This window comes from Neopelma chrysocephalum, unplaced genomic scaffold (assembly GCF_003984885.1).
Source record: "Neopelma chrysocephalum unplaced genomic scaffold, ASM398488v2 Primary Assembly neopelma1_177, whole genome shotgun sequence".
Classification (NCBI taxonomy): Eukaryota; Metazoa; Chordata; class Aves; order Passeriformes; family Pipridae; genus Neopelma; species Neopelma chrysocephalum.
Genome location: NW_020897839.1, coordinates 146,689 through 166,967, shown reverse-complemented (window position 1 = coordinate 166,967; position 20,279 = coordinate 146,689).

Genomic DNA, 20,279 nt, shown 5'->3' with positions numbered 1-20,279 from the left:
AGCAGCTCTCTCAGTCAGCAGGGAACTCTTTCCTCCTGCCCAGTTCCCTCTCTGGTGGCTCGGTGGGCTGAGCTGGTGCAGCACAGCAGGATGGCAGTGATGCCACCCCCCCTGCCCACCCTCCCCACGGGCAGTGCTGCCTCTGCTGAGGGCAGGGGGCTGAACTAAGGTCCAGCTCCGAGGCAATTAAGTGCCCTTCCATTTTTCAGAAATACGGCAGTTATTAAACTCTGCCCTGGTGCTTTCTGAAATTCGAGTCTAATAATGTTTGTTGTGTCTGGTCCTTTTGAGGTGAGTTGCTGATGTTTCTCTCACAGATGCCTGAAGAGAAACTCTTTACAAACATATGCACTCACACGAGAGTGGGATGACATAAACTGCCCCTATTCTAGAGCCCTTCCAGGTTCTGTGCCCTTTGTTTTAGGCCTATTTTCTGTATTTGTTTTATTATTCTCAGATATTAACTTTCCATATTTTTGCTTTTCCTCAGTACATCACCAATAAAAATGAACAATTTTCTTAGCCTTTTCCTTATTCTCTTATGTAAACCCATACAAAAAGATTATCTCCAACTGTTGACATAACTCTCTGCCTCATCCCAATGCAGCAGATGAAAGGAGAAAAGCAAAGAGTCTTTTCAGAAGTGGCCCCTGCTGGCAAATATCCAGCTTATAGACTTCCTATTGTTTTGCTAACAATTAGAAGCTTGAATTATCAGCTTGCTAAAGCTCCATTTAAAGAGACCCTTCTGGGTTTCATCACTGGTAGTCTCTTTTATTTGATAACAATTCTCATTCCTATTTAACAATTTCTCTAAATTTGTAGGACTAATGGAGTTTAGCAAGGAAACTTTAGTGCAATCACTGTGCTTCAGTGAACATCACTGCCTGGGTGCAGCTCCAGCCTTGACCAGAGCAGTTTTATCTAGAACTGGAATAAAGCAGATTGGCTTCCTAATATTATGAATAATTCCAAACAAGCATTTGGACTGCCAAAGGGACCAAGACACACATAAAAACCCACTGAAAAACAAAAAAATAGAGAATCTGTGATGCTCATGAGATGTGTGAGCAGCTTCTTGCTGAAATGAGAGAAGCTGCAGGTCATCTATGGGTACTTAGAAAGGATACATGGTAGTTGGGACACTAGCAAAAAAAAAAGAGCAAAGATAGATTGAAATACATGGTCTGTAGAGCTTCAATTTAAATGTTGAAATCAGAATTCTTTTATGATTTTCATACTGAAGCACTTTAATAGGGAATTTAAACAAGAGACCTCTAGACACCTGTGCTATTAGCATGTTAAAAATCCAAATACAAAGCATAATTCTGCTTAGAGGTCGTGCCCAAATCTGGATAAAGAAGAATCAGTGTGTACCCCAACCTTTCTCCATTGCCAAAAGACAAGTTTTTCTTGACCACTACTGCAATGCCTCTCACATATTCACATCTGACACAAAATCACAGGGTCAGGGCAATCTGAGCCAAGGATATCTGAGAGTGACAGAAGGGAACATCCCATTACTTGTAAGATCCCATGAAATATTCCTGCTGGATCTATTACCTGTCCTGTGCTGAAATGGATGGAGCTAATTGTGTGTTTTCATAAGGGCCATTAAAAGGAATTGAATTCTGAGCTCCCCCCCATCTTTAACTGGCTGGAATTGCATGTTCAGTGCAGCACCAGAACCAGACTCACCTACATTAGTGCTGCTGCTCTTGGACTGAAGCCAGACAAGAGCAGGGTATTAATGGGAGATTGAAATAAGCAGCTGGAAAGGTTTTATCTCCCTTTTGATGGAAGAGTACATCTTCTTGCCTTCCCTCAGCCCAGAGGCTCTATTAGATCCTCACAGCTGTCCCTCAGTGCTGCACTACCAGTCCTGCTGAAGATTGATTTTTATCCATCTGAGTTTGATGAGAAAGGAAAGACCTTTGCTTTCCAATAATGAGACCTGTATCATGCTTTTTACTTTCACAGGCAGGACTTCTCTTAAAAGTTTTAGCTCTGGCTTATCACTTAAATAGCAGGCACCAATGCTGGGGTTTGCAGTCAAGGAGTTTCTAAGTTGCATTGAAAGAGCTATATTGATTTTTAAAGGTCTGGCTGAGATGGCACCTATTTTGCTATGTAATGAGTTAGCAGTTACAGACAAGAGAGGCACATAATATAGTTAATCTCTTTTCAAGCAGCAGTTAAATTGTTAGCCAGCATGCAGTATTCGTATGTGGATGCTTATTATTCTACCAAGAAATACTATATTTCATTCTGGTTTGCTTGGTATGAACAGTTCCCTGCATATTCTTTGTCACTTAATTTCCTGTGTACATTGTGAACGCTTCCAAAAGCTCAGCAGGGTGCATTAGAGAAACCTAAAGAAAGAACACAGAACATTAATCAAATTACTATGTTAGACACTATTAGATGTCTTCAAGTTGGAACTTGTAGGCACTGATTTTTACAGCTTTCTTTTTGTCACATCAGAGGAGATCAAAATAACTCATTAAGTCAATTCATCCTTTTTGCTGTGTTTGCTGGTCGGGCAGGAAGCAGCAGCCTGTGGAAGGGAATGTGGAGAGGGGCTGTGCCCAGGAGTGGTGGGGACAGGAGGGGCAGGGCAGCACCACTGCAGCTCTCACTCTGTGTCCTCCCTCCCTGTGCTCCCTGTCACTGGATGTGGCAGCACCAACGTGACACATCCCTCCACTCTGCCGAGGGGACATCTGTCCCAGGGCCACCAAACGTGGCCCTTCTTGTCCTCTTTGCTTCTTCCATCGCGCATTTCGTGTTTCTGTGAGGAGGGATCAGCAACTGCAGAGCTTGGGAATCCATTTCCAGGCAGACAAGGATCAGCAAAGCACTGCCAGTTCCCCAGGTTTCCTTCTCAGCTTAGCAAACAGGGACTGTGCTGGAGGAAACACATCAACAGAGTCATCTGAGATAGTCCCTCCTGTCCCATTAAGAGAACAAAAATATATGTGAAAACTCCTCTGCTGGGAAAAATTATTTACTAGATTTTATATCTTTTAACAAATAAATTATACAGTTTCAAAATTTACAGTTAAATTAGAATGCAGTCAATTATTCTCTATTCACAGCCTGTTTTAATTTCTTCACTTCAGGAGGTCTTGACAAGTTTTATGTTCACTGAAACTATCCAATGCTTTTATGCAACCAAATCTCAGCTTTCCCCTTTGCATTTTTGTACCAATATCTCTGCAAACACACAAACAGTTTCCCAAAATTAAGACGAAGAAGAACACTGTCACTGCAAAGAGGTGCAAATAGAAAATGGAAAGATTTTAAGTAAGTCTTCTTAGAGCGTGGCAAATACAAATTTCGTGTCCTTTTACTTGCACTGCTGTTTCTTAGAGTTCAACACTGCACTTGTCTACTGGTTGTAATGACTTACAGTCAGGTAATGAACAATATTTACTGGTAATTACAAAATGTTTTAAAAAAATAATTGTACCACAATTTAGCTCCTGGTGACATAACCAAGTAAAATTCATCAGACAACCTACAATGGTTTTTGGAAGCACAAGGTAAAGAAAACAGTAGAAAAGAGTTGAAGGAGCTGCTTTAAATAGAGAATATGAGTCAAAGATGAGAGCAGAGCAGAGCAGAAAGAGGCACGTTGTGTTTTAAAGGCACCAAGGACGGTGTGAAGCCAAAGGGCTGAGTCTGAGCACATGCCTTGAAAATGCCCTGATTTTCAGCAGCAATAAACACCTATTGCCCTGGTGACATCTTGGCATCACCTCTGTGCTCCTGGCTGAGAGTCACAGCTCTTACCAGGGAGAATAAAACAAAGGCTTTTGGGGATGCTACATTTTAAAATCTTGGGCTAAAAGCCAATGAAGGAAATGTATAATCACAGTGTCTGACCTGTGACTCGGGGAGGTCAGAGTGCAAGGCTCTTCATATTTCAGCAGTGAATATATCTGGGAAAGTATCTCACAGCCTCTCCTGCCTTTCTGTTGGAGAGGAGGGTTTTCCATGGGCTGTCCTTTATTTCCAGCTTTCACTGCTGCCGTCCTCCTCAGCCAGACTGCACCAGGACTGTGGGGAATGTTAGAGGGAAGTGTTCTCTTGCACAGCTCTTGCACCGTGTTTGCATTGCCCTGGTTGGAAGCATTTAACAAAGAGCAATGGTGGCAAGTAAGTAATTACATCAATTATTTAAATCAAAGGCAGGAATGTCTGTACACCAGCTGGAGTAGGAGAGTTTATCCAAAAACCCATCAGTGAGGAATCTGTAACTTTGAGTTCAGTCACTGAAAGAATTGGCAATGAATAATGTGAACTGACAAGTACAGAGCTTTCTGTCAACAAGTTATTTGCAAACAGGCTATAAATTTCATTAATTTGTTCATTATTTGTGATCCTTGAAGAATTGTGTTGTATAAGTAAACTTAAACTTACAAGTAGTTGCTAAGAAAGCCTGTTGTTTATCACATGTTACTGAAGTGACAGGTCTTGCTTTCTAATCAGCTGGAATTTTGGAAGTTCAATTGCCCAAAATTCAGCTGTCCAAAATGTTTCTCCTGCATTGGCTGCAGTGCTATTTATAGAGGCAAATACTTATGTATGAGCCAGAAAAATGTTTTTCCCAATAATAGATTGTTATAATGTAACATAAAAAAATTTTACAACTCTTTTCTGAATTTACTCAGTATGTAAAATATCCTGGGTTAGGTTTCTCTGTGACATAAAACTGAGTATCACTTTCCAATGCAGACAGAACTTGTAGTTTTGAAGGAACAGGCTCATTCTTCTCAAAACCCATGACTCTTATTTATGATTTTTCTACTTCTTCCTAAGATAGGAAACCATATTTTTTGTTTTAATAATGAAACATCGTAAAATCAAATTCTAGAAAATTACTTCCACAATTTTTATGGGTTTCCATCTATAATCTCAATATGGAGGAACAAAAAACCAATGCCTGAATTCAGATCAGATCTTTTAGCCTGACAGAGTATTTTATTGTTCATTATGCTGAGTTAAATTAGCTCTGGTCACTTGTACCCAAAGAACACTAGTCAGCCCCAGTCAATGTGCAGACTTAAAGGACTGGGCTGTTATCAGACAGATGTTTTTTAGAACATACACCCTAAAACAGAGCAATGAGCCTTGTCCATCATACTGCAATTTATTTGGGTTCATCCCAATAATTCCACAGTAGCTCCTTCTTCCACTGCTGTGGAGGTTTCAGACACTGCACCATATGAAAATTCTTATTTAGTTTTCTCTTGGACTGCTTAAAACAAGAACAAGTGCATGCACTCTACTTTTCTCCACCCCAAAATTCTGACTACTTAAGAGCGATCTTGGGTAGAATTATTGCCAAAACCCACTGGATTCTTGTATTATCAGCAAATACAGTCCAGTTCCAGATGGACTGCAAACTGATAGCAGGATTCAAACAAAGTTTAATCAAATTTCAATTAAATAAAGGAGCCCCTGTGCTGTGTGAATGGCAGGCCATGAGGGTAAACACTGAAAAGGCAAAGCAAGGTCCTGCACCTACAGCCCTGCAAGAGTCTGGCACTATTTTCACCCATTTTGATGCAGGGAACCTTTGACTTTATCAGACCCACATCCACCAGCCTTCCAAGCAGGGCCAGCTTGAAAAGGCTTTGGTGCACTGAGCTTGAACCTTCCTGAGGAGTGAAAATAGAGCTGATTGCAAAGCACAACAATGGCCAGGGCTGGATTCTGCTGACTTGTTGTGGGTGGTTTCTCTACACATCATTGGCCCAGTTCAAAGGTCCTTTTCTCTGTGTGCTCTCAATAACTGGAAGAACAAACAACAAAACAGGTTATAGTAAAAGACCCCCCCATCCTGTATGATCTCTGAATTTGGGTGGGTGATTGACCCTGCACAATGACAATCACCAGAGCTGGTAAACCCCTGCCAGGTGTCTGCAAAGGTGAAGAGTGGAATGAAGCACACCTCCTTCAGAGCACAGAGGTGAGAAAACTTCCCTCTCTGCATTTGAAAAAAACTTTAAGACACCACCCACTGCTGCTGTCTGTGACCTGTGCTCACCCACCCAAGGCTGAAGGCTACATTTCAGACTGGCAATATAAGTTTCCCAACTGCAACCAACAGCAGAGGTTGTAACACCAATTTGCCCATATCCAATTTGCAAATCTCTGTTTGCAACACTCCACTTTCCAAGAGTGGAGTCCAGGGGAGTCACAACTGGCTCGTTCACAGTAAAGGCTGTACAACCCTTAAGGTCACAGTCTGTGCCTTGTAATGCCCTGTAACCACCACAGAGATCCAAATGTTCCCCATTGGCACATCCTTTTGAATATATGCTATTTTGGTTTTGTAGGTTTCTTACCATAATATGGTTTAGTTTCCCAACTCAAAAGCCTGCAGAGGATAAACTTTCTTTATTGCTCTATAACAAAGCCAGCCTGACATGGGAGCTCCCTGCAATGGTCATTACACAGAGGTCAGGGTGGTCATTCCCTCATTGTCACAACTGCTTTCACTCAGATATTTACAGCTGCAATCTCTCCTTGTCAATGTTTAAAAAAACAAATCAAATCTAGGTTGGGATTTTGCAGTGGAGCTGAAGAGAATTGCACACCCAGCTTCTGAAGCTGGCAGAGGCCCTTCCCCACACTGACCTGTAAACCCCAGCTCTGTCAGTCATGTGTACAGAAGGAGTCTGGAGAAGAAAAGTGAGAGAAGCAGTAAAAAGAGCATTAAAAACAGCACCTCAGGAGAAGAAACCTACCTAAACCTGCTTGAGGCTCAGTTCCTGAGCAGATACTACAAAAGGATTAAGATATTTAAGGGAGAAGACAGGCTGTAGATGTAGGTAAGGGACCACTAAAGAGAAAGCCACGCTTTGGGAATTTGCTGATTTTTACTTGTTGCTTTAAAAATATAACAGTTTCTATTTCATGCAATCTTTTCAAAAGCAGTTACGTGGATTACACACCCTGATTATCTACCAGAACATCCTGTTAGAAAGAAAGTCCCCTCCCAGCCTTTGCCCAGCTGTGAAATGATCAGAGAACATGAGAAATCCACTTGTAATTTTTGAGAATGGGGAAGGAGGGGGAAAGAACCCAACCCAAAACAGACCTCAAAGAAAGACAGAAGCAACCAAGGCCTTTTTTGTAAGCACAAATGATGAACTTTGAAAGATTATAATTATTCCTTCTGGTCTTACTGCACTGTAAAAACCTGAGAGACTTTTGCTCACAGTTCCTGATGCACCTCATGTCAGTGAGTACTTATGTTTATTCAGTGCATGAAATGTCTTCCTTAAATGCATCCCAAAACAAATCTCTTAACACAGGACCTCTAAAATAAATACTCTGTTCTTCTGAATGCAGATTTCATTTTTTTCATCTCATTGGCCCATAATGGACCAAGAGTTTATTATCCCAAACTCCAGTGCCTTCAGGGAATGCACCTTCCACACTGATCTTAACCTGTTCGAAAAGAAATACAATTGCACTTGTTGTAAAGTACAGCATTATGTCACAGCAGTGATGAAACCATAATTCTGTTTACTAGATATTATTTATGCTGTGGAAACAAGAGAATTGTGATTCCTAGAGGGACTATGAGGATCACAAACCAGACATTTAACAGGGCATTTTTATTACACTTTCTTTTATTAGTCTTTACCAAATCAGAGTTGCAGATAGGAAAATAAAATAATGTTTTTATGTCTTCTCTCAATGCAAAATTTTATGATTAGATATTACACTCTGAGACTGCTGATACACACTTGGCCATTGGGTTGATACATGCTTGGCCAGTATGTGTGGTGTATAGTCAGAGCTATAGAAAATATGCTGTTAACCTCTGAACAGTATTACTGAAATGGCCCTATTTTTTTAGCACACAGTGAATGTGAACAATCAGCTTTTGCTATCAAAGTAATGTTTACAACCTTTTTTCATTTTTTAATTTCAAGAACTCTGATGTCTGATGCCTTGGGGCAGAAAACTATATTTGGTTTAAAAGTCTGGAAGTGACAAACACAGTTTTCACCTGTCTTTTTTTTGACAAAATTATACTAAATATGATATTGTAATGGCTCTTGCTTGTACATGGAACGAGTCAGTGCTGATGGGAGCAGGTGGTGCTGGGTACAAAATCCTCTCAGACCACACAGAAACTGTGCTGTGACTTATAGTTCCAGTGCAATTCCAACATTTTCCTACACTGGCACCTGGCTTTGTTGAAGAATTTATTTGTTGTATAATGAAGATACATTTACTTCAACAACAGATAATGCTTTGTTTTGCCTTTTTATTATTGACTTGTCAAAAGAAGAGATATGGTAATAATGAAATGACAAAATAACACATAATTGTTGAAATAAATGGGATGTATAATACATCAGGTAATGGTAATTAATTATATGGCTGACATACATAATGTCAGTTATTCATTACTACTGTCAAACACTCACAATTATCCACACTTAAAAGTGTTGGCAATCACATAAATAGGCTTAAGGAATTATAATAACAAGATATTTTAACAGTAAAAAAGGTAAATAGCCAAACTGTGAGCCTAGTTAAGGGAACAGACTTCTGGGAGGCACGTGATTTCAGAGTCAGATGGGCTTTAAAGTGACATGTTTTTGTGCCAGTTTACAGTCCATTTGTAGCACAGGAACTGGTGAAGTTTTTAATTGACTATTAAAACCAGTCAATAGTTTCAATAGTCTGTACATTTTTTTATTTCCAAGGTTCATCATCGAGGAGGTGTGGGTTAGAAGCAAACTGCTTATTTAAGTCAGGCATTGTTCCTTTCCAAATATGTATGCAAATTTATGCACCAGGGAGCAAAACTGTGTGTCCAGTGCCAGGCTTTCAGTTTTGGCATCTCTGTCTTCACTGCTCCTCTCTGAAAAAATCATGTATAAAATATTAAATTCTCTGGGAACATCATTTTAATTACTCTTGAAATACTTATCCAGCTGTTAAATGATCCGGGGTTAACCGAGGGGCTACTGCTATAAAACCATTTAAACACACCATGGTGATTTTATCAAATTTCACAGCTGTTCCTGCAGCAAAATGCAGCTCCTCAGAACACAAGATTTCTAGTTAATCTGTTAACAGTAATTTTGGACAAAATTTGCATCAAAGGAGAAATAGCTGCACAGGAACCGTCTGACTGGATTGGACCCACAGTCAGCCCAGTCCAGAAACCTGTCTCCAGGATGAGCCAGCACCAGATGTTCCCATGAAAATAAATATATAAATACGTAATACACAAATGTAATTCAGCCCACAAAAGGTCACTCTGCTTAATCACCAAGACATGAAGACTTTCTTTCCCTCCAATGTGATTTTATTAGCATCACATCATGCAAAAATCTTGTTATTCAGATAGAAATAACCATACTTTGAACCCAAGTTTCTTGGCTCAAACAGTGATGGAATCCAAAGTTTGACAGCACAGTTTAAGATATATCCTCCTTTATTCTGTCAAGATTTTTCGTATTTCTATTCAATCCTGCTTTTACTGGGTAATAATTTCTCTGACTCGTTGACTACTTTGCAGGCTTTTTCCTCACTCCTGCTATTTTTCATCCTTGCACAGTGAGCAGCCTCAGCCCCTTCACTCCCTCCTCGGGAGGAGTGGAGTGATCTGATCTGATCCTTGACACCCGTAACTTCAGCTGAGGGAAGCCAGACAGCACTTCCTCAGGTGATCCCTGCCAAGGGAGCCATAGACATAGGACTGCTTATTTTAGCACCAGGAGCACAGTTCAGCTACAGCACTGAACAGCTGCATCTCTCGGGCTGTATTTGTGTATTTGGGGAGAGCAGGGGTCCTGCAGCCAAACTGTGGGACTGGCCCTGTCCCCCCTGCTCTGGGAGGCTGCCAGACTGAGACAGTGAGCTCTGTATCCACGAGGCACAACCACAACAACAACAGCAATAATAATTTCAGCTTTCTCAGCTCCATGTGCTGTAGGGAAAGAAGGCACTTGGGCTCCCAAGAGCTTTATTCCCTAACATGCTGTCGGAGTAGGTGCCAGGAGGGAAGGGCTCTGGATGGAAGGCCTGCTGGAATCCTGGTGATGCATCATCTTGGCCAGAAGGAGGCAAAGCTTTCTCAGCCAATGCCCACCTGTCTGGAGAAGGACCCTGATCCAAAAATGCCATGGTAAGTGTGTGAGGTTTCTCTTGGATTTTTGTCTTAATGTGGAAATGATGCCTCATGGAAAACAGTGAGCAACCAAATCAAGGGGCAGATAAACCTCTGGATTCCCAATCCTTAAACTTAAATCAAATGCCAAATGCAATTACACTTGGGCAATTGATGTATTTATAATAGAACAATAAACAGCACCATGTCAACACCTGCCAGCTTTCTAAGCCTGCAGAACCAGTAGACAGTAGCAGTGAACCTGGTTTATATTCCCAAGCCCCATATCTCACCCAAACTATAATAAAACCACAGGTCTAATTGCTACACTGAAAAGGCAAACAAAGCATTAGATCAGACTGACCCTATTCTTAACAAGCCAACAGAATCCAGCAATAAATTGAGCTTGCAAATTTTTGGTACTTCCACACCCTAATTACAACTCCCATCTCACTTCAGCCCTATTGAACACTCATCCTCCATCTATCTGTGAAAGCACTGGGATCCAACAATAAATGGGGCTCCAAAAACTACTGCAGAAATAGGTAACATAAAAAAAAGTCTTTACTGGATTCTTCTGGGTCCTTAAATCTGGGCAGAGTGCAGGTGCCTCTATGCCTTGTGTTCTGCTTTGTGTTCTCTGAGAATGGTTATAAATACCAAGATTTCAAGATTCAAAATCACAAGATTTTAAAATGCAAGATCAATTTCAAGATAATTTAAATAACTTGAAACAACTCTGCCTACAACTATAGGTGCAAGATCTTTTTGAGTTAGAAAAGTCTCTGAAATGTGACCCAGAGTATAAATTTTTCCTATATATATTTTCTTCAGGAAGTTAGGCTGTAACATTTGGAGAAATGTCACAAAACTTCCATAATTTTTTCTTTTAATTTATGGGACATAATAGGATTATCCTTCATATTATGGCTGTGAAACTGAAAATAATTTGTATTGCCCTGGCCTCCTCACAAAAGCCATTACAAAAGCCACCTAAACCATGGAAAATCCTCTGGCTTGATCCTATGTTTGGTTAAATACAGCTTCTCTTCCTCTTGTTATCCTTCTAGATCACAATGGACCATTAAAGAACTCTTTTTCTTCTTACCCAAGCCAAATAATTTTTGGCCACAAAGAAGTGTGAAGTGCAGACCTCCAGCTCAGGCCAGCAACCACCCACATTTGTGTTCATAATCCTGTCCCTGCAGGTTGGTCACACACATGGAGCCAAGGACAGTGGTGTAAAATGTACTTCCAACTTCTGAAATGGGAAATCAGGCTCTGACTTTCCCCCCCCTTTATGCTACTTGTGTTTTGCTGCTTCCTAACACACAACCACATGCTCAGCAACCTTCCAAATAAGCTGGAAGGTCAGCAATGGTCCCAGTGTGTGCAACAGCTGTGCAACCAGGCTGGGAGATGGACCAACACCAGCACAGCCCTGCTTGGCCTGAGCTGCAGCAAGAAAGGCCCTGAGCCTTCCTGATTGCTTATGGACAACCCATCTAACCCAGGGGCTTCTGAGGAGCAGAGGAAATGCTGGTGTAATTCTGATTCTCCTTCCCTGGACCTTCCCCACGTTCGCTCAACGAGCTCTGCCCCCTCAGCCCAGCTGCTCTCTGAGCTCCTGTGACCCCCAAAGGCCACGTCTGAGCCCCTCACTGGGATCACAGTGGGCACCACGTCAGAGCTTCTGTCAAATTCCTGCATGCACTGGATGGTTCAGATTCCTGAGCTGTCAGTGTTTTATCCTGCTTGCTCCAAACTGTTGAATATTTCTTCTAGTGGTGTGTGATAAAGCCAAAAGCCACTGTGACAAAAAACCTGCATTTTGAACAAAGGCTAAACAACAGAAATGCTTTTACTTTACAGATGGCAGTCAGAACTCAGCAGATGGCAAAAGAAATCCCACAGGATGCTCTTCTCTCCCTTCTCTCCCCTCCATATATATATATATGAGTGCATGAGTGTGTGTGCACAAAACAGCAAGGTGTCCTGAGAAGATACTCCAAAGGCTTTCAGAAAAGTATCTCCCCTTTGAACAACATCTCACTGCTCATTTTTAGAACAGAAAAGATCCAGGGTACCAGGGAGGGAATCAGGAAGCACCTTTTTGTTAACGGGTTTGCCACTAACCTGTGATATGTCTTTGGACAGGCAATTTTGTTCCTTTTTTCTTCTCCTCTCAGTCCTTTTTTTTTTATTTTAGATCCTCAGGGAGGAGATTCTTCCTGTCTCTGACTGTTAAGCCTTAAAACAGCCAGTCCCATGCTGGTGCTCTTCACTCCAGCTCTGTTTCGCTGGCAGCATTAGAGACAGTGAAGTCCACAGCATTTTCTGCATTTCACAGAACTGAGCATAAAGCTGCCCATAAAATGGAGATATGCCTGATGGAGGGGAAAATATGGGCAAGGATAAACCAGAGAGAATCTACAATCCTCTTTCTGCCTCAGGTCCTTTAAAAAGGCAGGGATGAATCACATGGGGGAGAGCCCTGTGAACAGGCACAACTGCTGCCAGTTCCCTGGCCATGGGGTAACTCTGCACTCTTCACGGGTAGGTGTCATTTAGCATTTACACCTTGAGATTTTTACTGTATTTTGTGTCCTTCTAATGCAAATGCATCCCAAAAAACACTATATATGAACTCTTTACATTTACTCCCTAAATCCTACCCACAGTAGAAACGTCCCTCATGTTGGAAGCACCGGCAGCTCAGAGATCACAGCAGCACCAGGCACCGGTTCAGAGCAGAGAAATCCATGTTCACCTCCACCTGCAGTGGGATTTCCAGTATTGCAAAATCCAGGCCAGCATTCAATTTTGGTATTTTCCAAAACAGAACCCTGGCCTGGATTTTTCAACTAGCCTTTCACTTCTGGAAGAAAGCAACATGTCATTGCACGTCACAGTTCAGTATCACACAACCCTCCCAAGCCCTGACCCACCAACCCTATCCTCCATAACACTAAACTCCCTGGCAGCTTACTCTCCTGGAACAAACTGACTCATTTCAACTTGTCCTTATGATCACACTACAGCTCCATTTTGCATCTGCACAAGGCCCAAGACAGCACTCATCCCTAAAGCTCTGCCTTCCTCCGAGAGCACAAAGCACTCACATAAAACGCCTCTCCCTCACTTACCTCCACTGTAGGTTGCCTTAATTGCTTCCATTTTTCAGTCTCTGATATAGAAAGTTCCTCTGATTTATATTTGTGCAGATCTCTGTAGGAGTGAGTTTTACATGCCTGTGGAAAGGGATGTGCAAACCTTCCCTCCTGCACAGGGAAACGCTCCCCTGGGCAGGTCCAGGCAGAGTGGCACTGGGCCAGCATGGACAGAGCTGGTCAAACACAGACACAGCCAAGGGGCACCTGCCAGTGTTTTCAAAGATGCCAGTAAAATCTGAAGTTGCTCACACAGTCTGAATGGACTCCAGCAGGGGAGCAGTGTGACAAGTTTAACTGTTCTCAAGTTACTGAATCACTGAACAGATGGACTGGTTCGATATAAACCTACTACAGCCTCTCCAAAACAAGGAGTATCAGACATATGTAACGAGAGTTGTACTCATAGGAGTGTACTCAGCTCACAATTTTGGCAACTCAAAGACAAATCTGTTGTTTAACCAGAGAGAAAAGTGATGGGTTGTTTTTTTTTTTCCACTTACTTTCATGGTAACCTGGTTGTCCACAGCAGAGGTGAGTTTGGGTGGAAGGAAGTTGTTTTGTATTTACATGACAATGAGCATAGGATGTTACAGGCTGAGAATACACACCAAGAACTTCACCCCATCCACCTCTCCAGCTCAGGAAAACGCTTAAAATGATCACACCCAGAGCCCTTCACTCCAAACTGCCCTGGAGCAGGAGCCTATCTACAGCACCATTCCTTAGGTCTAGAAACTATTATACTCCAGCACAAGGTACCCAGAACAGAGCAGGTCTAGAAGTGGGAGCCAGGACTACCTGGAGGAGTCAGAGGATCTGCCCTGAATTTGCAGATTAATTCCTGGATAAGAGAATTTAGGGGTGGCCTGGCTTTGACTCAGTACTTTTCCTTCCTCAGCATTTCAGTGGCAGTCACACAACGTGCTTTCTTCCAGCAATCACACCAGACAGGCTGGCTGCTACTTCCCACTCACAGATATGTATCAGGCATAAAAATTTAGCCAAGTGGGTGCATTTTTTAAAAGTGGGAGATATGTAAGAGCTGTGATGTTGGATTGGTTAGTTCCACAAGAAATCATACACATAAAACATTGCAGTAGAGACAACTGAACATCCCAATTGCTCAGTGGTCCATGGAGGTCCAGAGCTGAGTGTACAACCCTGATCTGATCAGGACCTTCCTTGCAATGGAAACTCATTAAAGAAAGTTTAAGGAAGGCTAGTCCTGGGCCCAAGAGCCCAGGGAACACAAGCAGGATGTTTCCTGGAGCTTCTCCCCCTCCTCTTTGTCAGCCTCAGGCAATGGAAAGGCAGCCAGCTTGAGGAAAAATGCTGCAGAGCCAAGAGTGTGGAGTAGGAAGGAGACAAGAGGGAGAGAGGAGGATGAGAGCAGAGAGCAGAGCTAGAAGCTGATCAGACCAGGAATAAAAAGAAAGGAGCAAAGTAAGACTGGAGGCATCAGTGGAGATGGAAGAAATAAACACTGAGCATTATTTAATTACAAATCATATTGTTTGGATAAAGGAGGGGCTCAGACTCAGATTGTGCAGGAAACTCCACTGCTGGCAATTCCTATATTTCCAGGATGGGGCCATGGCCTTATAAGCCTTTTTTTTACAACTATTATTGATGTGGGTGTGAACTACAGATGTAAAAGTTGTCTGAAGTATCTGAATCCTGATAGTGTTTGGAATTGGAAACTACCCAGAGGATCCAGGGGATTTATTTGGGCTCATTTGTAGTTAAAATACAGCTGAGGTCACATGATTCCTTGGAGTAAGGGCAGTTTCTAATCAAATTATGCAGTATTAGCAATAGAGAGCTTTGTGTTTCTGCCAGGAGCCTTTTTATTTTCCTGCCTGAAACAACCAGAGCTGATCCTGGATATCTCTGAACCTGGTGAACAAGTTCCATTAAACCTTTGGTTAGAATAGCTCTGCTGGCTCAAACACTTTGTTTCAGGGAGAATCTTACCCAAGTAAGAGGCTCCTATCTCAGAAAATAATCTTACAGTCCTCTACATTAAGTAAAGATAAGGTGATAGCATTACAGAGATAGACAGTGTTATCTCCCCTCTAATGTTATCAAGGCTGTTTTTACGTCTGCAGATGAACACTTCCAGACAAAGATATTTTTGAAAACCTCCCATTGTGTTTGAAAGCAGCTGCCAAATGGAATTACAAAGTTTCACTGGGTAGCATATTTTTGGGTCTGATCTACAGCCCATTGAAGTTAAAAGAAAGGCATGAAAAATCCTAGTTAACTGTCTCTGCTCTGGAAAGTTACCTTTTTTAGCAAGTGCACATATAATAGTAAAGGTACAGAGAGTTTCTTTCATTTTGTTGGCCATTAAATAAATGTTCAAAGGAGATACCTTCAAGAATCTACCTGGGTTGAGCTTGACAATAAACCCTTACTGGGACCAGGGAGGGAGAAAAGGCTGGAAAAGTTTCACTAACTGCCAAAAATTCCAACTATAGAGTGCTGAAAGCACTGAGAACACAGGATGCATTTTTTTCTTCAGCACCAAAAAATTCATTCCTTGAGTTAAGTGCACCTTGAGTACAGTTAGAACCAGTATTTAACTGTGCTTCAAATGAGGAGTTTACACACCATAGCAATGATTTAATTGTCTTTAAGGGAAACATAAGCAAGGGAACATTTAAAGCAGATAAAGAGGGGTTGTTGGTGTTGTCTCTGCTGAACTCCTGGGAAAATTATTTTTATTATTTGAAGCCTAATAAACAGTCAGTCTCAACACCTGCAGCAGGTCCCTGCCTCCTACCCGTGTGTGCACTGTGGGGTCAGGGAAGGGGCCTTCACGAACCATCAGAACACAGAGTGCTCCCTAAAATGAGAAGCTGAACCCTTCAAGAGGCAGAACTGTTGAAAAGCAGCCAGATGGTGTTTGTGTTGAACTTTGTGTGTTTACAAATGGATTCAGCTTTGCTTTATTGTTCTGCTGTAACAAAGAGGAGCTCGCAGTCCTGGCTGGACAGCTGGGAAGGGCCCGGTGTGGAAGAGCCTCTGCATGTGCCTTCATTCAGGTGAAGATTTAGAGCTGTTGTTTGAGTTGTTCCCTCAGTGTACAACCAGAGCTCTAACAAGTGATTAGGCCACTTTCTGTCTCAGAACTCCAAACCTGCCCTTTCCTTACAACCCAGGCAGACTGTCAGGTGATGCCTGAGGCACCTTTGGAGTTTTCCCCTCCTTCACTGTGAAGGCAAACAGCACCATCAGCTCTGCTTCTGGGGCTTAAGGGAAATCCAAAGTAAAAAGTACTACCTGATTTCCAGATTTAACTCCCGAGTATCCTTTCATGTGGAAAATTCCAATCATAAGCTTGAGTTAGTTCCTGCCAATCCAAGTTCACAAGTAGGATAAAAAAATCACAGCTAGAAGTGTCATCCCTTGGAAGATGAGTTACCATGGTTGCTGTGGCATATCCCCAGATCAAAGTGATCCCTGGCTCTCAGAGTGCCCTGGGAGTGAAAGCCCTGCACAAGGTAATAACAAACAAGGGTCATTCAGGTCTAAGAAACACTTAAGGTGGCACAAAGGAACTGTGCTGCACTGAGACACAAACCAGTCTCTGGGTTGAATGAGCCACTGCAATTCCCAAATACAGAACTCCTCCCTGCTTTATTTACTGGTATCAGTTAACATGTTTCCAAACTGATTCTGCTTATGGTTTAATGAAGGTTTCCAACTAGCACAAATAAATGGTAATAATAAAATACCAGCCAACTTCAAACAATGCACATGATGAAAAGGGTCAGACTGCCACAGTAAAAGTGCTACTAGGCTCAGCCAAAATTCTGCTGCATGCCTGGCAGAGAAAGAATTCAAGGCTAACATTTAAAATGCAAGGTGAAAAACAGCTGGAATTATCACCTTTCATTTGGGAACTGCAGGCAGCTTTTAGGCACTTGTGTGCTCTGTGACGCAGTTTGGCATCGAGTGTTTTTTCCAACAGTATCTGAATTCCTAATTGCCAAGATAAACACCCAGGCACTTCTTAAATTCCTCAGACACCCCTATTCCTATCTCTGGCTTAAAAATCTGGTTTGTATGGATTGCATCATTCTGTGGAAAAAAGGAGGCCTGGGAAAATATAGTAACCTGATTCAGTATCTCAAAGGAATTTGTGTGGTACATAACAATAAACCGTGACAACAGTTTGTGGGCAAGGGCATGTGGGTGGATCCTTCCATCTTGAAATGCAACCCTGAAACCTTCTTAGTGAGTTCAAATTAAAAGACAGACTAGAAAGCTCCTGGAAAGTCACTGAAACAGAACTAGATTATGTTTCAATGACCTTCTTGAGGTGCATTCCTTACTCGTAGTCATTTATACATGTTTGCATCCACAAAGAACCTGGGACAGAAGTTATTCTGTGCACAGAGGCCAAAAGCTGACACTTGTTCACCTGCAGAGTTGGTGAGTTCTTGTTTGTGTTCTCAATCTCTTTTCTCAGATTTTTTAAAACTTAAGTGTCAGAGAGGTTAAAGCTTTCTTTTAAAGCAGTAAGTGCCTCACAATCTCTTTGGAAATCAAAAGAAATCATAACAAGTGTTATGATTTTTTCTATATTGAACTCTAAACACAAAGTGTAGAAGTGCTTTTTGGCAAATTTAGGTCTGGTTTATGGGAAGATTTTTCTATTACCATATGAGCTATATCAGTCTCAGAGCCACATGCAGGGTCAGCCCAGGATTAATGACCAGCAGGGCCTCCCACCAGCACTCCCTGCTTGCCTTTCCCCATCCAAACAGCTGCAGCCACATGCTGCCTCTTTGCATCAGTGTAATTAAACTCACAGTAATTGCAGAGACAGGTAGGAAAGGCTCTGAAGGGAAGCAGAGGGCTGCTGTCTCCAGCACTACATTACCTGCAAAGTTTGAGAGGAATCTTTTCCTATATCCAACCCCTCTCTGGCATCCACTCCCCAAATCCTTTGAGCAGTGTTTGCTTAGGGAAGAGCAATGCAGACATCAGAACCCGACCTAGGGCAGAGTAAGCATGAAGAATTAAGGAAAATGGGTGATATTGGCCCTGATCATCTCCTCCCTTTAAGCTCTGAAAGCTTGGGAAGGAAATTCTAATTTCCCTACAAGCAGGCCCTGAACACTAAGCTGCATTCCCACCTCAAAGCTGAACCATTCCCCTGTGTCCAGGGCAGGGATCCCTGCAGGCAGTGGCAGGATTCTGGCCCAGAGCCCACGTGTGCTCCTGCAACCACCCAGAGCTTTTCCTGCCCCCCTTGCAGCCCCTGGGACCTGAGCACCCCGGAGCACCCTCGGCATTCCCAGCCCAGGGCAGCCCCTGCCAAGGCTCCAGTGCACACCTGGCACTGCCTGGGCTGCTGGGCTTGGAGGATTAAGGCACTTCAAGTGTCAAGAGCAATTTCCAAAGATCTGTTGTTCCCTTCACTGTCACTCCCTGTGTTTGGAAAGTTCAGTTCCATTTTGAGAAGCTCATCTGCAGAAAAGGCAAGTGCCTCAGATACAGTGATTCTGATTTTGTGACAACTGGCTTCTGAAAATAGTACATTTATTCAATGAGCTTAAGCACAGCAGTCCCAGTTGTTGACTCTCCTCATGAAAATATTGATTCTAAGCTCTCTAGCTTATAATGTTTTGATCCACATTCTGGGCCTATTGATTTACCTTTGATACTTCAATCAAACTGTTGTTTATATCAACTGTAAAAGTATCTGATCTCTCCAAAATAATTAGATTAATCACAGGAGGATCTACGCAAGCCTTGCTTTGATTGATTATGCCTTTATGCTCTCCTGGGGAAAACAGGTACGTTTGAAAATGTAAAAAAGACAGTTGTTAGCCCTTTCATTTTGGCATCTTTGAAATATTTTTAGTCCCACTTTTCCTTTCATGATATCAGGCTTTTACAAGATTGCAGGCTTGCAGTGTGCTTCGTTATGATTTCCTCAGTGGCTGACATTTTGCAACATATGATGATTTAGCCAATATGAGCAGAACTATCATTACACAATTTATTGCTCCCCAAAGTATTATTTGTTAGAGAGATTATTAAGCCTATGAGTTACATTTTACTGAATTTTTATTAGAATTATTTTAAACTCCAAGGAAATTAATCCCTCCTTTCACACCTCCTGCTCCAAGATTTCCATTTTGCAAAGCAAAGAAAAAGTTTTCGAGCACACAGGTGGTGGGGGTAGCAGGTCCTTCTGCTAAAATCACCAGTACTTCTTGCATAAAAAACAAGTGAAGACTCTAGGACTTTGTTTTTAAGGGTAAAGTTCTCCTTTAATTTGCACCACAGTGCTGTCAGTGGGAGTTCTGTGTGAGTGCTGAGACCAACTGCAAAAAGAGCAATGGATGCAATGCCACTATTCAAAAATGCATTTTTTATCTGATGAATGAATTGCTAAAGGGAAAAAAAGGCACTAAATTTTTTCCATTCTTGAAACAATGGCTTTGTACAATAATCCTATTGTTCAATCATCACTTGAGTCTCTACTGGAACCGTGCCCAGAAGGACTAAACATTTTGTACTAAAACTGTTGTGTCCCTTTTCTAGGGGCCTTATACATTCGTCAATAGTTTTGATTACTCAGTCCTATGATTATTCCATTTTTTGGAACAAACCATTAGGGTTATTAATTACACTGAGACAGTTATTTATCTTCCAGCAGAACAAAAAGAGCTCTTACTGTGACTGCCAGGGCCCTGTTTCCTGCACTGTGACATGCTGAACTCCACTCAGCTTCATCCTCCTTCCCTCCCCTCTGATGGTGCCACTGAATGAAAGAACCAAACCTGGGGTTGGGGAGCCACAGGAGGCTTTCCTGAAGATCAAAATGCTGCTGCTGCTGCTAAAGGTCACTTCTGGGAACCTATTTCTCAATATGAGAAGGAGCTGGAGGCAGTGGAGGGAAAACAAGACTTCTCTGATGTTGAAAGTAAGCAAGG